This window comes from Sarcophilus harrisii, chromosome 4 (assembly GCF_902635505.1).
Source record: "Sarcophilus harrisii chromosome 4, mSarHar1.11, whole genome shotgun sequence".
In the NCBI taxonomy this organism is placed as follows: domain Eukaryota; kingdom Metazoa; phylum Chordata; class Mammalia; order Dasyuromorphia; family Dasyuridae; genus Sarcophilus; species Sarcophilus harrisii.
Genome location: NC_045429.1, coordinates 415,455,322 through 415,470,743, shown reverse-complemented (window position 1 = coordinate 415,470,743; position 15,422 = coordinate 415,455,322). Strand labels below are relative to the sequence as shown.

Genomic DNA, 15,422 nt, shown 5'->3' with positions numbered 1-15,422 from the left:
CAGTATCCTGAGATTTGATAAAGTAGGTAGGTAGAAGTCATCTGGGGAAAAGGTAGTATTTGGAGGACTCTCCATCAACATGGGATCCCTTTTTGACCCGGAATATGTTAGGTCTCATCTGTCACAGTGGTGAATCTCTTTGACCATCCCCCTGTCATCTGCCAATCTGACAAACAGTGACATCCTATGTTCTTGATTGGGCCAGCTGAAGATTTCTCTCTTTTTTTTTTGTTGTTGAGACAATTGGGGTTAAGTGACTTGTTCAGAGTCACACAGACAGGAAGTGTTAAGTCTCTGAGATCAAATTTGAACTCAGGTCCTCTTGCCTTCAGAGCTGGTGCTCTATCCACTGTGCCACCTAGCTGCCCGGAGGTGAAGATTTCTCAAAAGTCTATAAGATGGAGTAAATCAGGCCCTAAGCCTAAATCCCACATGATCCCTATTCTCGGAGGTTTATAGGGCAGAAAGGGTCAGAACCTAGGCCTAAGCTTCAGGAAGTAGACAACATAGTTGACCATTGGTCAGTGGTTACTTTTCAGTCTATCCAATGAACCCAAGTCTTTTGCTATTTAATCAAATTTACTATTTTGGTTCCCTAGGCCAATGGTGGGAGATGGGAGCTTGAGAGGCTTTGGGCCTCTCCTTGCACAGACCAAATAAATGCTTCCCCTTTGTATCTGAAGATGCCTCTGAGTAGTTTATTTGGGTGAGGGGTCTAGCACCCATCCCACACATTCTCCATACCTTTCAGTCACTTGAGGGTGGTAACAATATGGTCCATTGCTGATTGTTGCTTGTGAAAGCCCACTTGTTCTTGAGTATACTTCATTTTGAATGTTCTTAGTGATTGATTAGATGACCCTCATAAAGATTTTATATAGAAAGGACGCACTCAGATTGGTGGTGGTTGATATTTTCTCCGCTAACCTTTTTGGGATAACTATCTTTTAGGGCCCCCCCTATACCTTTGGCATTGTCATCTTCAGCTACCTCGTAACTTGGTCCATCGGTGACTATCATTTTCTTGCCTCCAACATAGATCTCCTCTGTTTTGAATCCAAAGCTAGCTACTTTTCCTGCTTTTGATTTTTTTTTTTTTAATGTTATTTCCACTTGTCAAGATTGCCTGTGATGTTGGGCTTTGTGGTGATGTTGACCCGTGTGTTCCCCGCCTCTGGGGAGGCTGGTAGGGCCAAGGCTAATAACCCTTTTCAGCATCATGCTAGATTGGTTAATTCCTCTACTTCCTATTCTTTATTTCTCCACTTCTTATTAAGCAATTCAGCAAATACTTTCACTTTGCTCCTTCTATGCACAATAGGGCAAGTCTCAGTTGGTGTCATACTGACTGTCCCAAATGAGACTAAGTGTGACCGTGAAGAGCTTTGGACTTTGAATCAGAGCATGGGTACTACCCCTACCTATATGCTGCCCACTGCTGGAAATTACAGCTGGCCTGGAGACACCCACTGAGACTGTCCCTGTTAGCAACTGTTCTCTTCATCTTGTGAGTAGCAATGTTAGTTACAGTTATCTTTGTGTGGGCTGCCGCTTTTTTATCCAAGCTCCTCTATGCTATACATGTGGTTCTACTATTCTTGATGGGAAAAAGATTTCATGTAATTTTTGCATATCTTTTCCATTTCTCTTCTATTTTTGTCCTTTTCTAGTTTTTATTCTTGAATACCCTCAAGATGACTTTGTAAATTTGCATATCTTTCTCTGATTTCTTCAGATTGGTCTTACATTGAATTACTTTAATGCTCTGTAACATGATTGTATCTGACTCTTTGGGACCTCTTTTGAGGTTTACTTGACAAATATGCAGAAGTAGTTTGCCATGCTCTTCTCTGCCTCATTTTATAAATGAGGAAACTGAGGCAAACAGGATTGAAGTGACTTGCCTAAAGTTACACAGCTGACAAATCTATCTAAGGTGGATTTGAACTCAATTTTTCCTGATTCTAGGCTTGGCACTCAAATTTACTGTGCTACCTAAGTATCTCTTATAAAATAGTAGTTTTTAACTGACTATCATCCTTCTTTGTAAGATTTTAGAAATGAATTTATATTCTAACTTGTTGGGTGTGGCAGCCTTCTCTATAAGTCAAATGTTTAACTGTCTTGAAGGACAAAGAAGCCCTTCTATGGGTCTCCTTTTCCCTCCATTCTAACTAAAACACACACAGAGGACATTTTGTTATTTTTAGTTTTACTCACTAGTCTCAGCTTATCCAATAATATTTTTATAAGACCATGCCATACTTTTATATTCATACTCTATTACCTGGCCTTATCTCCATTTTCTACATATTTCTTTGTGAATCTTAATTGGTTGTTGTGTTCCTTGTGTATCTACATTAGTCTCTTCAGATAACTCCCCTTTTTCTTATTGAAATTAATTATTCTTCTATCTTTAGAATTTCATTCTTTAATTTACTATAATTCCTGGCTAACTTCTTCCTCTGGAATTTTGTTTTATTTCTGCCTGCTTTTCCTCTGAACCCTTAAAAGTTTTACTTCTTAAAATCTAGGGTTTATGACTAGCTTTTTTCTCCTCTATCACAAACTCTAGGAGGAAGTGGGCACTTCTTAAGGTTCCCAGTAATTTTGAAACCAGCAGCCGGGCCTCTCTTCATGAGCCTCAAATCCAGAACAAAATTTCCCCTTGTTTATTTTGAAGGATAAAATTATCTTCAGGACAAGTCGAGACATTATTAGTTGTTCTGTTTTTGACAAGAATAATTTCAGCTGGTAGAGATACTTCAAATTTTCCATACACATCATGCCTCTGTGCCAGACTTGTAAGCTATTTCTTGAATTCCTCATTTTTTTCCCCTTTTGTAAAGATCTATAGAATACTTCTTTAAGAAAAATCTCTTATGCTTCTTTCCAGATTGAGATTTTACCTAAATACTCTTCAGAATCATTCAGAGAGGGTGGTTAAAACTGGAATGCTCTCACTCTAGTCAGTTTCTAACTCAATTTAAACCAGCAAAATTTTTGATAGCCTTAAGGTTTTTCCATAGTTGACATTAATTTTAATTATTGCAAAATAGCCATATTCTTTGATTTTTGTCTAATACAGAAATCAATTTATATATAAGTATACTTTTTTTTCCTTTTGTTGATCTAACAAGAACTTGCAATTTTGTATTGATCAATCTTTGTCCTTTGAGATCAGAAGGCTTATGATCTGTTTAATGGATCAACTGCAGTTTGTGCTTAATTATAAAAAGGTAGAAGAGCGAACATGGCAGCTAACATTCATATGCCACTTCAAGGTTTGCAAAACATTTTGCATAGCATATCAGGAAAATCTCCTGACATCCCAGTGAGGGAAAGTCAGATAATAGAGTATGAATATAAAGCTGTGGCATGTACTTCTCATTTATGAGGTAGGAAGAAGTTGAAAGTCAATAAACTACTTGTTCAGGATTATACAGATTAAAAATGTCCAAGGCAGAATTCAGGATTCCAGGTCCCTTTTTCTATAGACCACTTAATCTTTATATGGTGAAATGAGGGCCATGAAGGAACACTTTTTCTGTGTCATGTATACAAGATAAACATTACATCAGATTATGGCTTTCTAGAGATTATATAGATGATAAATCTTTGGAATTTATAGAATTATTAATGATTTAAATTTTCTCATGAGAGGTAACTTGCTGGTTATCACAGTATTTGAAAAATCTGTTTCATGGCAGTCACTTTTTCTGTACTTTAGCTGATCAGGTTCTTAGATCATAAACCCAATCTGTATTAATCAGATCATACTTAAAATCTAATAGTGATAAAGGTGGCAGATTAGTTCACAGTATCTTTAATGCCCCAAAATAGTTAACTTTATAACTAAAACATCGAAAGTTTTTTTTTTAACAGTCTTGGAACTAGAACCTTATAGTTATAATAACTTAGGTCCTCTTGCTGTATTTTGTTAACTTTTACTGATTTATCGGGCTTGGGAAGTTTAAAAAAATCCTATTAACATTGGAAGCTTGCATAATTTTCTTCTATGTAAGCATTTAAAAATTTTTTTCTATGAAGTCTCAAATTTAGTTTCAAGTTATTGAAAGGTCATGTGGTTTAATTTTTGTTCAAATTTTTTCATTATCACAGTTGAAAAAGTAAATGGAGGTCTGTGACTCATGTTTTGAAAAGTAAGAGTTCTTATAACAGTTTTTAAAAGAAAAAAGTATAAACTTCTTGATTAACTGTTTACCTTGGCAATTTATGCATATTTTATTTTTCAGAAACTATATTGATATTAGTAGGAAAAGGACAAGGCAGTAAAATAGACCTCTGAAGTAAAAAATGATGAGAACCTGTGATTCTCCAGTACCTACGGTCATTAAAACTTCGCTTGACTAACAAGGTTTCCTAACAAGTATTTATTTAGCACCTGCTATATGCTAAGCACTAGGATAGGATCCTTTTCTGTCCCTTTCTCTCCTACCATAAAAGATTAGCAGGTCTTATTCTCATGACCTAGTATTATCTTCGCTGAAACGGTTAAAAGTAGCTTAGGTTTAATATTATCGTTGATATACTACTTTCCTCCCAAGAACCTGGAAGGGAGAATGTTGTTAGAAATTTAAACTGTTCTTCTCCCCTTCTCTTTTCCCCCCATGCAAGGAGAGTAGGAATCTGGATGACAGTGCATGTGGCCAGACTACCTGCATGCTAACTGCTTTTTTCTTTAACCAGAGAATATTAATTCACAGATGGAACAATATCATTTCAATGTTTGGGAACTAAAGAGGGACAAAGCAGGGCTCTGGAGAATAAAGATTCCAGAGGAGTTTTTTTACAAGGTCTGAATTCAGGATTGAGTTCCATCTAGCAGATCTGTTGACCCTCTCTTCAGCTGTGGGTCATAAACGCAGAGCAGAGAGAAATGGTTGTGAGTATTGTCCTTAACTCTGTATACACTGAGCTGGAAGCCAACAGTAACCATGTGGCTCTGATCCCAAGAGCAGAGCAGCAACTCGGTTCTAGTCTCTGGCCTAGCACATAAGCCTGCAGTGGAAATAACCCTGGCAGGGGTTCCAATACAAAGAGTGGCAGGCAACTCAGTTGCTCTATACACAGAGCCTCCCAGAGTTATTAATGTTCAAGTCTAGCTAGTCTACTGAAACTTCTCTCTTTTTTTTTAATGGTAGAAGAAATATTTTAAAGTTTTTATTTTCAAAATATATGTATAGTTTTTGTTGTGTTCAAATTTTTTCTCCCTCCCTTTCCCCCACCCCCTTAGATGGCAAGTAATACAATATTTGTTAAACAGGTGCAGTTCTTCTATATGTATTTCCACAATTATGCTGCACAAGAAAAATCAGATCAAAAAGGAAAAAAGAAAGAAAAAGCAAAATGCAAACAAACAACAAAAAGTGAAAATACTATGTTGTGATCCACACTCAGTTCCCACAGCCTGTATGCAGATGGCTCTCTTCATCACAAAGTCTATTAGAACTGGCTTGAATCACCTTGCTGCTGAAAAGAGCCACTTCCATCAAAATTGATCATCATATAATCTTTTTGTCATGAACAGTGTTCCCTTGGTTCTGTTCACTTCACTTAGCATCAGTTCATATAAGTCTTTACAGGCTTTTCTGAAATCAATCTGCTGATCCTTTCTTATAGAACAATAATATTCCACAATTATTTATTATATCATAACTTATTCAACTATTCTTCAATTGATGGGCATCTACTCAGTTTCCAGTTCCTTGCCTCTACAAAAAGGGCTGCTACAAGCATTTTTGCACTTGTGGTCTACTGAAATTTCAAACCCAGGATAAGAGATAGATCTAAATCTGGGTCAAGAACTTGCAGAGCTTAGACCAGGAGGGCAGTGGAATTGACTTCATTCCAAATCAAACCAGTTTGGGAAGACAGAAAGTTTTCAGGTCCTTTCCCCTTATTCCTCTATACCTGAGGTGTGAAAGCAGAAAAATTGCATGAGGACAGACACTCAGACCAAATAGCCCTACACGAGTTTAGAGGTCAAGTCAAGGAGTGAACTGGAAAAATGAACAAATTAAAAAAAGAATCCTACCATAAAGAGATTATGGCAACAAGGAAGCACACAGAAGATAATGACTTGAAAACATTTACAAAGACTCAAAGAAAAGTGCAGCATGGATACAAATCCAACAAGGATTTCTAAGTTATTTAAAAAGTTTTTTTTAAGTTAAAACCAAGTAAGAGGGGCAATAAAGGAAAAAAAAAATGGGAAAAAAGTGATCTAGAGAAGAAATTTAAGAATAGCTTAGAAAACACTTAAATTTTCACCTAAAGTAAGTTTTTGAAAAGTAGAATTGGCCAAATGGAAGCTAATAATTCCATAATATAACAAAGATTAGTAAAGCAAAATGAAAGGACTGAAAATTGAACTATTTCTAGCTGACTTGGAAAACATACTAAGAAGATATAATTTAAGAATCATTTTATTGCAAAACAAAACAAACAAACAAAAAAAAGGGACAGCTAGATGGCACAGTGGATAAACATCCTGGACTCAGGAGGACCTAAGTTCAAAACAGTTAACATACTTGTTGGCTGTGTGAACCTGGGTAAGTTACTTAACCCCAATTGCCTCTCATAACAAAGTCATTTACTATGTGAAAGCCAAGAGCTAAAAAAAGAACCAAATATTTCATGAAATCATAGAAGAAAACTTACCCAGATAACAATTAGAAATGAAAAAATGCAATAGTCACCTTCTGAAAGAGCCTTCTTAATGGAAATTTCCAGAAATATAGCCAAAATCTAGAACTTCCTGGTCAAGAAAAAAAGACTGGAAAGAGAGTAGGGGTGGCAATATTAGAAGAGCCACAATCAGGACCACACATTTAACAGACATCTCTATAAAGAAATGGGACAGATTGAAATGTGGATATTCCATGTGGCAAAGGATCTAGACTTTAAACCACAATAAAGAATGTAAGGATTCTGCATAGAATTTAATTTTAATATGAATGCAGAATTTGTGTGTGGACATCTTGGCTGTAGAGAAACAATTAAGATTGGAAAGAGAAATTTACTTGTAAGAGTTTTAAGTGAAGAATTGGAAGAAACGTGTCATATCTAATTGTTTTCAAGAAGTTTGACCCTTAAGGTGAAGTGATGGGATAATTTCTAGATAGGATAAAAAAAGTTGAGGAAAAGTCTTTTACATTTGAAAAAAATTGAGTAGATGAATGTGAAAAGGCCAATGGAAAGGGAAAGTTAAAATATGAATGGGTTATGAGGCTTTATAATAACATCCTTATCACTTCAAAGTTTATAATGCTTCTTTTTTTGAGCGGGGTAGATTTCATAGTATTTAATTATCTTAACAAAAAAGCAAAATGTTTTACCAAAAACTTTTTTTCAGAATAAGTAAATATAAATAGTTTTTCTTATATTCTGTACCAGGAATAACAGAAAGGTATGAAATGATTACTTGAGGCTGTAATGGTATCAGAGATGGTAGGGGCAAGAGTATGGTTTTACAGAAATTAAAGATGCGGCATTCTACAAGTATTTTTCCCTCAGTTATATGTAAAGACAGTTTTCATCATTTCATTTTTGTAATGATTTCTTCCTCCCCTAAGACAGTGTGCAATCTGATATAGATTATACATATACAGTCATATTAAACATTTTCATATTAGTCATGTTTTGAAAGAAAAATCAGAACAAAAGGGAAGAAGCATGAGAAAGAAAAATTGTAAAAAGTGGAAAAGGATATGTTTCAACCTGCATTCAGTCTCCATAGTTCTTTCTCTGAATATGGATAGCATATTCCATCATAAGTCTTTTGAAATTGTCATAGATCATTATATTGCTAAGAGCCAAGTCTGTTAAAATTGTTAATTTAACAATGTTGCAGTTACTATATACAATGTTCTCCTGGTTCTGCTCACTTACCTCTGCATCAGTTTATGTAAGTCTGACATCAGCCTGCTCATTGTTTCTTACAGTACAACAGTATTCCATTACGTTCATATACCACAATTTGTTCAGCCATTCCCTAAGTGATGAGGATTCCCTCAGTTCTTTGCCACAATAAAAAGACCTGCTATAAATAGCTTTATACGTATGGGTCCTTTTCCCTCTTTTATGTTCTCTTTGGGATACAGACCTAGTAGTGGTATTGCTGGATCATAGGATATGCACAATTTGTTTGCCCTTTGGGTATAGTTTTAAATTGCTTTCCAGAATGGTTGGATCAGTTCAAAACTTCATCAACAGTGTAATACTCCTTTTTCTTGAACAATTCTACGAAGAGGTTAGGTTGAAGTATTATTATTTAGCAATTCACTTAATTCCTGGGCCTCAGATTTCTCATCTTTAAAATGAAAAGTTTGGAGTAGCTGGCATCTAACATTCTTTCCAGCTATAAATGTGTTGTTTTTATAATCCATTTTATAGGTGAAGAAATAGGATTAGAAAGAGAAACTGAGTCTCATAGATAGTATTAGAATCTGTGTTCAAGCTCAGTACTAAATTGTGACTGGTGTAACATTTTCTAGGCAAATTTTCTCAGCTCCCTGCTTACTTCATGAAACCCTGTTTCAAATTCTGAACTTCATTGATTGCTTTGTATCGTGAAAATAAAGCTGGTTTGAGAGCAAAATCTGAATTGAAATTTTGGACACACTGGTAATCTGAGGCCTTGAACAAATCACTTAACCTGAGCATTGGTAGGGATGGGTTTTTTTTCCATCTACAAAATAAAAAGTTTGGGCTAGATGAATTCTGGGGTTTGTTCCTTTATCCCCTAAGTTTAAAAAGTTTATTTACTCTTTCAATTCTTCTTGAAAATATTAAATTTTTGATGGAACTCTTAATTCTTTTTCTCTGTTTGAAAGAATGTTAGCATTGCATCACCATAACGATTTTCAGATAAATTTACCTTTTTTATGTTTTACTGAAAACCTTGTATTTGTGCTTCAAAATTCAATCTTGGCTTCTGGTCTTTCCATCATCATCAATCATCAAAAATGCTTGAGAGCCCTCTATTCTCTTAAAGATTCATTTTCTCCCTTTAGGATTATATTCAGTTTTTCAGCATTTTAAGTTACTCTTGATTGCAAGCCTAGCTCTTTTGCCTTTTGGAATATTTTCCCCCAAGGTCCCAACTTTTTTGTAGTAGAATCTACTAAGTCTTGTGATCCTGATTATACTCCCTTGATATTTGAACAATTTTATGCATAATTGTAGTGTTTTTTCCCCTCTTGATATGAAAGCTTTGGATTTTGATTATGAAGTTCTAACTTAAGAATGCAGTTGATGAATTCTTCCTAGCCTCACTCTATCCACCTCCTCTGCTACTTGATAGATCTGAGCAGTCTTTATCTAGATTTCCTGAAACATTGTTTAGGTTTTTATTTCCTATGGGTTGTTTTAAATAATTTTTTAAAATTCTTAAATTATCTCTCCTTAATCAGTTTTCTGGTACCGTGGTTTTCAGTGTTATCATATATTTTCTTCTATTGTATTTTTTAAATGTTATTTTGTTATTTTTTGCTGTCTCATATCATTTGTTTCTCTTTGATCTATTTCAGTTTACATTCTCAATTAAATTATAGGTATTTGAGTTTTTGTGGAAAATTCATTTTTGCATTTGTTACAAAGGTATGTAATTCTTTGTTGAATAGATCTACTACCAGTTTATGTTATATGATCTCAAAAATCCTGCACAATTCTTTGACACCTCTAAATAATGAACTTACTATCCTGCCCACCACATTGCTTTTCTTTTTCTCTCTCCTTACTGTCTCAGCAGACAACATTGCTTTATATCTTACTGAAAAAAATGGAGGTTTTTCCCTTCTTTCTGTCACATCACCCAGATGCCTTCTCTCATCCAATCTTTTTTGCCAAGACAAATGGACTATGTGCACAAATGATCAATTCTCCAACAGATTGTTTCTTCTTTCATCTTTATTCTCCCATCTCTGTACTTTCTTTTATCTATTGGCTGCTTCCCTCTTGCCAAAAACATGCCCCTAGTGTTCCTCATTTTACCCAAACCTTCAGTTGATCACTTGCCACCTGACATTATCCCATTTCTTTTCTCTCTTTTGTGACCAAACTTGAGAAGATTGCCTATAATAGGTGTTTTAACTTCCTTTACTCTCTCCTTAAGTTTTTATAATTTGGATTTCAACTTTATTGTTTATCCCAAAGCAGCAGACTAGTGTGATAGTTCTGGTGTGAGGTGATGAGGTGGATCAATGCACTAGCGTTGACTTTGCTGGTGACCCACTTTAGTGTTCATATCGCCTTCTCCTTCACTTTTTTCGTAGAAGAGCCTGTAGTCTCTCTTTGGATTTCTTTGTCTATATTCACTCTAGTGCAGACTTTTAGGAGTTTGCTGGAATAGATATGTTGGAGGTGGGTAAACTGCTTCCCATATAAGCAAACATCTTTATTAGAAAACCTTTTAACATCCTTTCTAATTCTAAATCTCTGATCCTGATGAAATATATTTACAATTATTAGGTTTATTACTAGACTAATAGGATTTTTGCTTAGGTTTTATATTTTTTATTTTAACTAAAATAGCAGATTTTGTATCTCAATTGGAATGTCTCATCCTCATCTAAATAGAAATATGGGGGGATAGGGAGGGAGAGAAAGGTTATTTTTCTTGAATCATTAAATCACAATCCTTAGGGTATATGACTTCAAAAAAAATGTCTTAAAGGTAATTAGCAAATCAATGAGGAAAGGTATTGGGAACTCCCTAGTGGTAGCTTACAGTCTATCCTTTTTGAGATTATGCAAGTCAAAGTATAACAACATATATTCCCTAGTTATCTATAAGGCTGTTTGGTTATTTAGATAATAGTAACTAAAACCTACTTACTGCTACCTGTGAAACAAATTTAGATTTTTGAATTGCAAATAAGTGATAGATCTTTCTTTCATTTAAAATCAACATTTTAAAAATTCATCTTGCAAAGTATGGATTTTAAAATGCTTTAAGTATTCTAGAAAGTACATTATAGTATTTTCCAAATAACATTTCTTAGTATTATCATTTAACTGCCCTGTGAGTTTCAAGACATGAAGCAGTTTGTACAAGCTTATTATAGCAGAGCCAGAATTAGAACTTTTGAGTCTAATCATTAATATTATGATCAAATTAATGGCTTTTACAGCTCTTGGATTTTTGCCAGCTAAGTATGATAAAAAGCTCTATTTTCTTTCCTCTGTCCGCAATTCTGCTTATGTTCCTACAAAGATATATGTTCCATTTACTTTTACCCTGTAACTTGAAGGGGGGGAGTAAAAAAACTAGGATGGGGCTAAGTTTTAGAAATTAACTTGGGTTGAGTAGTATTAGATTTTGTGAAGCTAGTGCAAAGGCCACTTGTAGAGATAACCAGCTGTGTCAGCTACCTTTGAAATGGAAACTCTCCAGTAAAACAGCTTTTCTATTAGAAAAGAACTTAATCAAAAAGATTTAAAAGTTTCCAAGTGAACCTCAAACTTTGCACTGTATTTCCCACATTATAGAAACAAGTTTTTAAATTTATTGATTCTGGACCCTATTCTGTCTTTGTTAAAGTTCAGAAACAGATCATCCTTATCACTTTGGGAAACATCACATAAAGGTCTTTGTGTTAGACTTGGGTGGAGGAGGATAAACATAAAAAACATAATGAAGACTGTTCTCAGTGTTCTTGGCTCTTTTGTAACTAGTTTTTTTTGGGGGGAATACAGAGAAGTGACTGCTTTGCAGTCAATTATTTGGAGAGTTAGTTCAATCTCTTTTTTTTTTTTTATACAGAGCCAGATAACTGCATTAAAAAGGAAAACAATTCAGAAAATTTTGGAGATGTATCATGTCTTACTTTTACTTACTTTACTTACTTACACTTTTAGAGTACATAGGGTAACCAAAAAATCCCAGACCCAGAGTTTTCTTTCACAAGATGAAATGAGCTTTCTTTTTTTCCTTTTTCTTTCTTTCTTTCTTTTTTTGGGGGGGCGGGGGAGGAGGCAATTGGGGTTAAGTAACTTGTCCAGTGTCACACAGCTAGGAAGCATCTGAGATCACATTTGAACTCAAGGTCTTCCTGACTATAGGGCTGGTTCGCTATCCACTGCACCACCTAGCTGCCCCGGAAATGAGGTTTTTTTTTCATCACTTTTAGCCTAAATACTATGAGGCAGTCATAGATAAGTTAAACAGTAGGACTAATAGGAACAGGACAATATAGGATAAAATCTTAACTTTTAATCCACTTGAGTCTTTGGATTTTAGCATGCTAGTAGTATCTATATTCCCTTTTCTTAGAATGATTATTAAATGAGTTATGAAAAGGGTTTTAGTCTAGAAATTTTGCAAATGACTTATTTATGTGTTCTTTTAAAAATTTATTCTTTTTGAACTTAAATACAAAAAAGGGAAAAAGGCATTTCCATGTATGTAGCATAACATAAAAAGAGGATTCAATATTCACAGTTTAAAAAACCCAGTTATGTAATAAATACTATACACCCTGTTCTAGAGAAGGTTACCATTTGAATTTGACATGGGGGGGGGTGTCTGTGTGTGAGCACTCATGTATGCATTTTAACTATAAAACCACACTATATATATCTTGGTTTATTCTCTGGAGGTGAATAATATCTTTCTTCATAGATTTTTTGTAGTTTATTTGAGCATTTTTTAATACTCTTAACTTTTTTACATGTCATTTACAGTTGTTCAAAGCATATTGTTGTTACTGTATACAATGTTCTCTTGGGTCTGTTCATTTCACTCTTCATTATTTCATGTTTGCTTCATTTAATTTTTTTTCTTAATAGTGTTTTATTTTTCTAACTACATGTAAAGAAAAATTTCACCTTTCACTTTTGTAAAATTTTGAGCCCCATTTTTTCCCTCTTCCTTTATTCCCCTTTCTAAGACAGCAAGCAATCTGATATAGGCTAATGGGGTACAATTATTTTAAACATTTCCATATTAGTTGTGAAAGAAAAATCACAATAAAAGAGAAAAACAATGAGGAAAAAATGGCAAACTCCCCTACCCCAAAAAGATGAAAATAGTTTGTTTCAATCCATTTTTAGAGAGTCTCCATAGCTCTCTCTCTCTTGATGCAAGTGGTATTTTCCATCCCAAATCTCTTCAATTTATTTTTTTTCTCTTACTGCTATGTTAGCATTTCTAAATATAGTATTAAACAATATTGGTAATAATGGGCATCCTTATTTCAATCATGATCTTATTGAGAAAGACTTCTGCTCATCCTCATTACATATAATGCTTGCTGATAGTTTGAAATTTGATGTGTTCCAGTAAAATTTTATAAAATTTTAAAATGGCAGTTTTGCATTAATGACATAATGATATTTCTTATTCTCTGCCTTGAGAACTTTAAATAGATGCAGCCAAATTTATTGTTAGACTGTGACAGAATTGTGCTTGAATTTAAAAGGTTCCTTTCTCAATTTTTTTAAGCACATGATTCCATACCATTCTTTCTCCTAGTTATTTTCTGAATTCACTTGATAATTTTGATATGTTTAAAGAAAGAAGTTTTAAATACAGAAAAGTACTTAGGATGAAAAAATGTGTTTTGTTTAGACTCAGTATTAAATACTAATGGCATGGTTTTTTAAAAATCAAATTGCAACAAATCAGTTTTCAGTTAATCCCAAAGTTTAATCATGTATTAGTTTTTTCAAAACATTTTAAAATGTTAGAGAGCTTTGCTTTATGTTTATTTGATGATGAATTAGCCTTGATTGCTTGTAAAACTGGGGCTTAGAATGTTTTAAATTAGCATTTTAGGGGGAAGACAGATTTCTTTAGCAGAACTGTAAGACACAATTCCATTGTTATATAATATGAAGTTGAATTCTTAGTGGGTTTCAAGGAAGGCCGTGAGGGAATTGTGGCAAAAGCATTTTCCAGGGTTGAAAGGGCCCCTGAAGAATGGGAAAAAGGGGTCTGAAGAAGGAATGAATATGGCTGACAAGGGCACTTGCTTAAATTGGGAGTTCCAGGAGGAACTGACCAATCATTAGACGGGGATAAGGTTGGGGGGGGAGGGGAGGAAGGAAGGAAGGTTTACTTTGGAAGGAGCTCTAGAGCAGAAAAGTAAGAGGAGGCATGAGCCTTGGAGCAGCAGTAGAATTGCTTGGCTAAGCTCCTTAAAGGGGCTAGTCTTGGCCATGAACTTTGGCACCATTGCTGGCATGTGTCTCCTGGTTCTCCACTCCCTTTGCTCCTTCTCTTCCAGGCTTCATGATCACTTCCCTGTGCTGTGGTATAGCTTCCCAATGAGTATCTCTGATTTTTCCAGGCCACTCTTTATCCCACTACCCAAAGAATTTTGGAAAATAGCTAGGTCCAGGATGAATGCAGAAAGGCTTGGAGAGACTTACATAAGTGATGCTAAGTGAAATGAGCAGAACCAAGAGATCATTATATACTTCAACAATGATACTGTGTGAGGATGTATTCTGATGGAAGTGTATTTCTTTGAGAAGATCTAACTCAGTTTCAATTGATCAATGATGGACAGAAGCAGCTCCACCCAAAGAAAGAACATTGGGAAATGAATGTAAACTGTCTGTTTTTTTTGTTTTTCTTCCCGGGTTATTTTTACCTTCTGAATCCAATTCTTCCTGTGCAACAAGAAAACTGTTCGGTTCTGCACACATATATTGTATCTAGGCTATACGGTGACATATTTAACATGTATAGGACTGCTTGCCATCTATGGGAGGGGATGGAGGGAGGGAGGGGAAAAGTCGGAACAGAAGAGAGTGCAAAGGATAATGTAAAAAATTACCAGGCATGGGTTCTGTCAATAAAAAGTTATAATTATGGAGAAAAAAAAAGAAAATAGCTAGGTCATGGGCTTTTGAGCAGGAAATTTTTTCAAAATCATTTGTAGTTCCCCATTACCTATCTAATAAAATACAAAATCTTTTTGACATTAAAGATTCTTTGGTCTGGCTCCAGTTTAACATCTCCAGCTTTATCTCAATTTACTTTTCATGAACTTTCTATTCTAATCAAACAGGCCTTCTGGTTGTATCCCGTCTGTAATATTTCATTTCTGCTGTCATTCTTTTGCCACATGAATTTCCCCATGTCTAGAATGTACTTTGTCCTTACCTCTATGTCTTCAAAAGTAAAATTGTGCTACCATCTTCTATTTGAGCCCTTTCCTGAAAAATAATTTACTTTTCCCACCCCCAACTTACTAGCCCACCATCCCTCTTGAAATGATGTGAGGTTTTGTGTGTGTGTGTGTATGTGTGTGTGTGTGTATACAAGTAAGTTTTATTTCAAAGACTAATTTTTTTGCTTTCCTATACCCCGTTGCTTTTTGCAAGATAGGTAATAGGTACTTTATATACACTTGTTAAATTGAATTTATTTCTGCACAAACCAGAATATT

At 34.8% G+C, this 15,422-nt stretch overlaps 1 protein-coding gene across 3 annotated transcripts in view; it reads left to right on the top strand.

Moving 5' to 3' along the window:
* The window catches only part of SLC16A1 (solute carrier family 16 member 1), a 37,456-nt gene that overhangs the window by 10,143 nt on the left and 11,891 nt on the right, over positions 1-15,422 (top strand). The window contains exon 1 of one of the 3 annotated variants that reach the window (XM_003769790.4): positions 1,287-1,507. The exons of the other annotated variants lie outside the window; for them this stretch is intronic. The gene's annotated coding sequence lies outside the window, so the exon portion shown is untranslated. Of the gene's footprint in view, positions 1-1,286; positions 1,508-15,422 lie in introns of those variants that run through there. 3 annotated transcript variants of the gene reach the window in all.